This window comes from Prunus dulcis, chromosome 6 (genome assembly GCF_902201215.1).
Source record: "Prunus dulcis chromosome 6, ALMONDv2, whole genome shotgun sequence".
NCBI classification, from domain to species: Eukaryota; Viridiplantae; Streptophyta; class Magnoliopsida; order Rosales; family Rosaceae; genus Prunus; species Prunus dulcis.
Genome location: NC_047655.1, coordinates 18242221 through 18252099, shown reverse-complemented (window position 1 = coordinate 18252099; position 9879 = coordinate 18242221).

Below are 9879 nucleotides of genomic sequence, written 5' to 3'. Positions count from 1 at the left end.
TGATAAATCACATTAAAAAAATACGGAATTGATGAAGTTAGACAAATAATTGTTTGAAACAAAAAACCTAACTGCCTAAACAATTAATGTGAAACTTGTTTTGAAACAAAACAAAATCCTAATCTCTCTCTCTCTCTCTCTCTCTCTCTCCAAATAATTAAATAATCTATTTTCCCATGTTTGCCATCCAATTTGAGAAGATGAAGAAGATTGCACTCTCTAGGTAGATTTTTAATTTTGTTGAAGAAAGAAACGGAATATGAGACCATCTAATTGCCATTTCAATTTTGCAGTGAGCTGATGTGATTAATTGCAAGTGGACAATATCGCTCAAATTAATATAGTGGTAAATAGAGTATCGTTATAACAGTGATCAAGTTAATCAATTAAATACTAGAGTGATTTATTCCTAATTATATTTTAATTAAACGATAAGAGAATTATGATGATTAAAATCTAAATAAGAAAGTAAAATAAGAACATGTAAACAATGTAAAAGATGAAACCAAAGGATAATAAATCACTAGGACACTGATTTCACCTAGTTAATCCCACCCAAATCCTTTTATCTTTTTAATCCTAATTTAGCCAACATGTTGATAATCGTTTCCCGGAAATTCTTACCGTCAACCCACTTTGTTTTTAGTAATAGCTTTAGATGGCTACGAATCCATTAAGATTTGTAGAAAACACTAATGATTACACAAATCATATACCTATTCTTTCGAGTGGCTATGTAATTTATGGTACTTGTTACATAAGCTTTTTATTATGAATTTCCTTCTGGTCTTTGATAAGGTCATAATTTCACACATTTGCATGCCTTATTTGCTTAGTAATTTTGTTTAGCTTCTCTTTATTTGAGTCTCTTACCTATGTTTGTGTGTTTTGTAGGTTAAGACAGCAAGGGGATGACATTTGATACAATTCATGCATGTTAAGGGCTGAGAGTGGCACAAGAGGAATATGAGCTTAAAGACAAAACCAATTTGAGCCACACTCCTTGTCAGTCCAGTTTCGTAGGTCATCTTGCAGGCCTCATTTCAGCAACTTACACAGGTCGGATGGGGAGACATCCTTGATAGAAGTTGTTCCAATGGGTGTTTATTATAACATATCAACATTTCAGCCCAATTGGATAAATCTGGAGCCCTCAGCACGTCAAAGACTGAACTAAGTTCATAGAAATGTCATGTTGGCTGCCATCACATTTAATGTGGCTACAATCCCTAGAGCCATGTGCTACACATGGGCAGCCACACATGGGTGTCAAATCAGCTCAGAAGCTCAGAAAGATGAACAAGTCAAGCTTTCCATAAAGAAACCATACCAAAGCGTGTATTTGACAGCTGGAGCAGTTGGCAAGTATGGGCAGCTGGAGCAGTTGGCAATTATGGGCAACTGGAGCAGCTAAGAGAGGTGTGCTTCACCAGCCAAAGAGGAGGACGAAATTGCACTCTATAAATTGACAGCTGCACACTCATACAAAAAAAGGATGAGACACACACATTCACTTCATTCATTACTCTCATACACATATTCAGATTCATCACAAGGAGAGAAGGGAGCTTGGAGCTGTCAAGGGAGCTTGGAGTTGTCCTGGGAACTTCCTTGCTGCCATCATCTAGTTCTTCTCCTCTCTTTATCCTATCTATGTATTTCTTATTTTCTGTATTCATAGTTATGTCTAACTAATCCATTTAGTTAGGGCTGAGGATGAAGCGCTAGTCATGAATATTCAATGTTATGGATGATTTTATAGTTAATTGATTTCCTTGCTTTTATTATCAAGTTGTTAATCTCCAGTTTATTATGTGCTTGATGTATGTTTTCTTGGAGTAGCTAACTAGGATTTTATGCATCTAACACAGGTTGGGAAGGGGTTTAGATTCACCAATTCTACTCTCCTTTCACAAGCAACACATGAATGGCCTAAGAATCATTCAAGGGTTTAATAACCATAGGTTGACTAGGACAGATACCATGTTCTAGGACTTGTGTGATTATCATATTCTCAAGGAGCTTAATGACTCTTGTATGCTTTATTCTAAGTAGATACCATGCTTAGGTTGCATATTAGAGATTAATTGAGAGGTGTTAGAGCCTTGGAGATCACGTGTTATGTAGATACCATGCATAATCACATGCCTTAGGAGAATCATGCATCCTGCACCTAGATACCATAAGCTTGTATGCGATAATCTATTGTTGATGAAGCTTGAGTCAATTTTCATGCATTCATAACTTGGATAGGAAAACTAGTGGTGGATTCCAAGGCTCTAACACCTCTCAATTATTGTTTCATAATCTGTTGATTGCTACCAGTGTTTACTTTCGAGCACTTTCATTTCACTTTCTTCTTTTCGTTTCAACAACAAAACCCCCCATTTCGAGTGCGTGTGTGGTGCTAGGAGTCTGTCCTAGACCTTGAGTAATTAGCAAGGGGCATTGTTGAATTCGACCTTGCCTTTAGCTAGTTAGTCAGTTTCTTGTTCTATGTTTTTCTAGCATTCTAAGTAATTTAACTTGGAACCAAGTTACCATTCTCCGTGGGATTGACCTCGTATTTACATAAGCTATACTATAAATGGTTCGTGCACTTGCGAGAATTAAAGTTGCTGTTTTTAATAACTCATTTTAGTTGTTAAGAATTGGCTCAACAGTCTTAACCTAATTCTTCCAATCATGTAATTAGTGGCTAATTAATTGAAAGCATTAAGAATGGTAACAAACACTCAACATGTATAGATAAATAAAATTAATAATATCAAAGAATTTAAGTATTCATAGTTAAGCTATATCATAGCCCAAATAAAAGAAATTAGTTCATGAAGGACTTATTGAGAAATATGATGGTTGATGAAGACATGGAAGGCACCGAATTCTCCAAGTTGAACACGAAGATTGCGCAAGCTCTCTTTATATTCTCATTAGGGTGTTTCGGCTATGAGTATGAGTGTGTAGGAATTTGATGGCATAGCGTTCTCTCTAATAGTGGCCAAATCTCCTTATATATAGTACTCCTAGAAATCCTACCTATCTAAGTTATAATTACAATAAAAATAGGATTCCTACTAATCTAGGGTCTTCTTGATTTCTCATTGTTTGACTTGGTAAGACTTGAACCATCTTGAACTAGGAAATTTGACAACATTCCTTGTTCTGAAAGGAATAACTTGGCTTCTTTCCAATTAATCTTCAATCTTCATCTTCTTGCCCCTTTTTAGCTCAATTTCTCATATTCCACAAATCCTTCACAAATCACACAAGCCTTTAAACCTCTAGGTGTCCATAGTAAGAGGAGTTGTGTCTTCTAAGGGTTTACTAGTCACAATACCCACAAACGCTCCATGCAAAACAAATTTGTTAAAACAGTACTGTCAACAAACTAATAATAACCAATGAATGTTCATCACAATTCCAAAACTAAATTTGTCATTACAAATAAAATGCATCATGGTGTAAAGTGTAAAGTCAATACTCCAAGCCTTTTAACTTAAAGATAACCATGCTCGGCGTGTGTACAAATTCTCCTCGATTCTAGGCCTCACTAGATAACACTCAATTTTCACACAGAACCTAGGGTTACACTTACCCCGCATATGTGAATGAAGTTAGGTAAAGAAATCAACACATAAGACATATATGCATCCAAAATGAATAAAATGCAGTTTCTGGAAATAGATCACATGGAAATGAAATGAAATACTAAGAACCATAGATAATGTACATATCTCCATTTCCAAGAAAGACGTACCCAAAAATTCATTAGGTCTTTACTATTGTTGTAATGTAAGGCTAAGTTATGGGTTATGGGTTATGAAAGAAATGATAGGGAATACTAGAACTTGAGACATACCAAGACATTTATTTTGTTATACGGCCTGGCTCTTCAAATTTACTTCAAAAAGGCATTTAGGATTATTGATATGCTTTACTTTCTGGACTTCAACTTTGAATGCAAATTTTGTTGTTGTTGAACTTTATGCATATATTTCCTCGGTATATGCCACCTCTTTTGTTGATGTAGAGTTCAACCTTCATTCTTGTCTTCACTTGCCATGACCTCTCCCAAGTTATAGGGTATGGCTAAAAATAGGGTGAAAAGGGTAAGGAATAATGTGGATAATGAAAGAAAATGTTGAGTGTTTGGCATCAAAAGGGTTGGTGGCACACATAAGGGTTGGACATAAGTTTATTTAGTGTGTAGAACATGCATAGCCTAACATCATCTCTTAAGGTCCATTCAACTCAAAAGTGAAAGTATAAGATGAATCCTACAAAAGAGAGATTAGTTCTTAATATTCAATTCAAAAGCCTAATTGAGATCAATCTAAAAAAGAAAGAAAGAAAAACAGTGAATAAGAATAATCTCAAATACTCTCTCAAATAATGACAATTCGGCTTAAGCATCTAACAAGGGTAGTCTCCACTATTTTTCTACAATAATCCAAATATAGCTATCTTGTCTGTTGATGCCTAAAATTGGTTCAACAGAAGATGACCTTTTCAAGATCGAGGTCGGGCAATTCTTCCGGACTAGGTTAGCCTGACCAACCAAGTCGTCTTCCAGAACCTGTAAAACAAGATAGCTTCAGTGGGTGACACCGGTGTGGTGCCAGCCAAGGACCCTCCGATGCTTAAGTCTGTCAAGTGTTTGAGAGTAAAATTGCACAATAGGTTCTAGTGCTTAGAATAGCATACCTTTCACAGAGGATGGCCTTAGCCTTTTATATCATCCCAGACGACCTAATCCTTCTAGAAGTGGAACTCCAGAGCAAACCAGCTCTCCTCAAACTAGGACTCCGGTATAACCTAACCCTCCTCGGACTAGGACTCTATTTAGATAGGCGTCTTGGTGATCCCAAAACATCCCAACTTCTTTAGGACTAGAAGTCCTTTGAGTGAACACTACTTAAATCAACCTCATTCGCACTGGGCCTGAGCTCATGGACCAATGGGCCCACAAGCCCACACGAGTCAAGGCCGAAAAATATATGGCTACCGGGCTGGAGCCCAACCTAACCACTAACACCGTGGTCTGGCCCAACTAGACCACTAATACAGTGCTCTAACCCAGCTCGACTATTAACACCGTGCTTTGGCCCAGCTCGACCACTAACACCGTGCTCTGGCCCAGTTACCTCACAAATAGAAGTCCCCCAAGTCCCCAAACAAGAGAGTTTTGTGTGGGGAGTTGCACTTTTATAATTTGGTCGAGCTGACAATATTAAATCGTATCATAATAATTATTTTTTTGATAAGTCACAGATCAGCACCAGGAGTTTCCCAAGTTTCCATTAAAAACAAGCTTTGAAAAAGGACTTGGTTAGTGGCGGGGAGAGTAAGAATTTAGCGCGAAAGAGAATAACAAAACCTGATGCTTGCCTGGTCTCACATTAACTACCGTGTGGCTGCTCACGTACAATTATTTTAGTTTTAATTGTACAGTTGATATTGGATTTCGGACTTGGTGTCTCTTTGAGAATAATAAAAGATGATGCTTGAAAATATCTAATGGTGGGGGACGCCACATGTCAAGGCATTGGTGGAGAACTAAAATTGAGTTTTCCAAGACAAAGCCCCATTTTTTAAATGAGAACAACCCAAGGGCTGGGGTCAGACCACAAAAACAAAAAGTAAAAGATGAAAACATACCGGCCCCCACCCTAGTTGTTATTTGGAGAAGGGAATGAGAGAATAACAGCGCAGTGGAAGGACAAAGTCTGAAATTCGATACCAGCAACACTAATACATCCAGGGGGTAAGATCTCATTACCATACCATCTTTTATTTTGTAAAAAGAGATCCATACTTTCCTTTGTTATTATTAAGCATGCGTGTCTTTTTGCTGTTTGCTCCCTTGTTGCTGTTTGGTGGAGGCCATATATGAATTAGCAAAGTCTAAAACTTCATACCTGCTCCAGTGACATTTTGTAGGAAATCGATGTGTTCTTTTATATATAAGTATAAATATATATTTGATGAAATGTATGAGAACCAGGTATGAATTGGATATATATATATATATATATACACACGTGTGTGTGTACATATATTTTTGAAAACCTACGTATGAGAACCCAAACCCAAATGGGTAGGTGTGATAACTAAAAGGCAAGAAAGAAGTCCCCAGGCATATGTAAACATGGAGAATTTTATGAATTGCTTACTTCCTTTCTTTGTCACGGAAAATGCTTTTCGTTCATGTTTGCTGTTGCCTTTTGTTCCGAAGATGTCTGTTGAAGTAAAAATAAACCAAATAGTTCACTACCTTGTAATATTAGGAGGCCATGTGTCTTGATATGCTGAAAAAATTCTAGAGTTTTGTCCCTCTTTATGTGACTATGTCATGGAATTAGTCTCTAGAACAAGGCGTTGTTCTTCATTTTTCCTCCGTGTAACCCCCTGCACCTTAAATTATTCACATAGCGCACTTGTGCTATTGAGATCTTGGTATCTCTTGTTCCTCTCTTTTTTTCCTTTTTTTTTTTTTGGGTGGGTATGACTCAAATACATGGATGTGAGTTGTTGGGCCGCTGCCATGTGCTTCATATGAACCCCCATACGCCTTGTTGCAAAAAACCAAGTGAAAAAATAGAATTTCTAAATAGGCACAAAGTCCAATATATGCTATTGCATCGTTTGCCCCATCGTCAGTTTTGTCATATTAGTGTGTCCATATCATTTTCATCACGACTGAATGATAGGTTTATTGGTGCAGGTAGACACAAGCAAGGGGTAGGAGAGCGCATCACGATCTATCGACGAGGTCAGAATCTAAAAGAAATGAACCTTGCCATTTGAGTTGGTAAGTCCCCATTCTATAACACGACCTAGTGTATGCGACATGCCACGTAGATGTCTGAGTCGGGTAGTTCATGATTTCGGATAGAGGATTGGGATCCAAGAGAGGAGAGCGAAGAGGGTGATGAGGATGAAGAGGCCAAACTAGTAGGAGTGGGCGGTCTTGTTGATGACGAGGTAGATATGGAAGACGAGGTGGTAGCACAGAGAATAGGTTAATATAGCATTGATAAGGTAAAAAATGAGATGACTGAGGGTGAGCTTGAGAATTTGAGGTTGGAGTATGGGATCCCAGACACAATAGAGTTGAGGTTGCCCAAGAAGGATGAGAAGGCAAATGGCTCGATCTTCATACATGCAGGGTTCTTTGAGTGTAGGTTTAGGTTGCCCCTCCACCCGACGTTCATAAATTCCTTAGAATCTTAGGGTTGGCTCCCATGCAGATCAACCCGAATGTCTATATAGCATGGTTGAGCATGTATGTGTTATGGAAGTAACTAGGGCTTGGTGAGCCTTCCTTTGCTCAATTTGCCAACCAATATTGTCTGAAAAAGCATCCAGGTAGCACAGGGTGATGATATGTATGTGCTTTCATGAATATAGGAGGTGCCTTGATAACAAATAATCCTTTAAAGAAAGCTTGGAAAAACAAGTATTTCTTTGCTTCCGGAAATTGGGAGTTTGGAGAGGATGATGTGGGCTCTGGTGCTCGAGTGCAGACTTGCTTCTGTCGAGCAAGTGGGTACTTGCATGTCATGTAGGTCAACATGTTTTTAATCAGTGCACCTTTGTATGATTGGTTGACGGTCTCATACCGGTGTATATGAGGTTTTGCATATAGGTGAGCTAGACCTTGCATTCAGGGTCGGAAGTTGGAGCAAATTGTGAGAGTCCAAGCTGAGAATAGCAGCATTGGGAGGTCGGGCAAGAGGTTGACCACTCCTTCCATACTTGCAAAGTTCGAGCTCGCATCCCTCTTACCAAGGTAAAATTTTTCGTATGCACTTTCCTTATTGTAATTTAATTTGATAGTCAAAACCTGGTATCCGCAATTCTAAGCTTGAATGATTTCAGGGAAGTCCCCTAATGGAAAGATAAATATGGCTTTACAAGCCACACTAGAGGTAATGCTTGTTCTCATATGGCCTTTCTTGAATTAATGTTCACCTCCCTCACTCTTTCTCATTTTTCTTATATATTTTTATTTTTAGGCTACTTGTCTCCAATATCATGCTCAGGTCGAGACCCGTGGCCTTATCCAAAAACAGGGCTATGAGATCAAGGAACTAAGAAAGAAAAATGAAGATAGTGACCTTCTAACAGCCAAGCTAAGGTTAGTGGTTGACCTCGAAATGAAGAAAGTCAGTGATGCTAAGTCCGAGTTGAAGAGCATGGCCAAGAAGCATGCTAAAGATCTTGATGTCATCCAAGAGCAAGTGGCCAAGCTTATTGGTGAGGTGGCAGAGCTGAGATCAACCAAGGATAAGGTGATCAGAGAATTCAAGTCTTCTGATGAGTTTGAGGGGCTCAAATCAACTTGCTTAGATGAGGGATTTCAATCTTACATGAAAGCCATAAGGGGCAATAATCTGAACATATTATATTACAAAACAATCAATTTTTGAAATTACCTAGTAATAGAAATTGTCATGTAGTGCAAATCACATTCCAAAAGATTCTGAATTTTGTAATTAAAAAAAAGTGATTAACCCAGGGTCATAATAAAGTATTTACTTGCTTTTGTTTATCTTTGCAGTATACATGAATTAGATTTGCGTTTTTAAGCTATGTTTAATTTGCTCACAGCAGGTCGGCATAGGCATTGCAAACATGCAATTGCATGACGATGATGCAATGCAGGAGTGACTGTGTGTTTTTGGTTTGTGGAGTGTTGTTCTGCATCCGGATTACCCTTAGCTGCAACCTCATCCTCATCCTTATCCCCAACCTCTTTCTCTTCGATCCAAGCTTCGTCATCATTCTCCTCTTCATCTTCTTCTTCTGCTTCCTTTTTTTTTTTTTCATCTTCCTCTTCCTGTTCTTCCTCTACTTCGTCGTCTTCTTCCTCTTCCTTATCTTCTTCATGCTCTTTTGGTGTCATAATTTTGGTCTTTCCTTTTCTAACTATGTCATGTTTAAATTTTGTGCGAAACTCCTACATACAGGGAAACATTGACATATATCAATAATCAATTTTGTTCAATTTTGTTGTGCACACAAGTGGTGATGGTTTGCATTGTAGAATGTAACATATTATTTAAAATTGCAAAATTGAACATCTTATAAATCTAATGGGGCAATGGAGTGGTCTGAATCATCAGCTAAGACATCTTGACCAATACCCGAACTTGCAATGGTTGTCCTCGTGGTGTTCTTTAATATCTCATATTACAATATAACATCGTTCATGTTCATTCTTGGTCTGTTATTTCAATATCTCATATGAAATGAAGCTGAACTGACTCATAAGCTCTTATCGTAGGTGCCTGATCTCTATGCTTGCTTCCAATGAAGTTGAAAATAGTAGGGCATTCAACCTAGCATTAAGCTTCAAAATCTTGGTTGCAGCTTCAGCAGTTACCTATATTCAGGCACATGTAATTACAACAATCACTACAAGAAGCCATCAATTATGAATAAATTATGCAATGAAAACTACTTACATGCGTTACACCATCAGGTAATGGTAGAATCAGGGCTATTTTGCCAACAGGATATTCGCACAAGTTTTCTTCCATTTTCGACAGCCCAGCATAGTATTCGCACTGACCATGGTTGAGGAGAGATGTTTCCTACCATTATATTGGCACATTCGGGAGTTTTATTTTGTCATTGATGTGGAATTGAGGTAGCATATTAGATTTTTGAAAAGTTATATCAATTTAATGCAGGAAGTGTAAGTACCTAACACGTATTTAGTGTAGAACGTACCGCTTCACGTAAGTCCTCATAGCGGTGGTACCTTATGTACTCATCTCTGCACTGGGCATAGTCGGATGAATTTGCAAGCCATTCCAAAGCTGGGTACCCATTAAGTGCTTCCTCGACTTCTGACTCATCAGTGAGCTTATA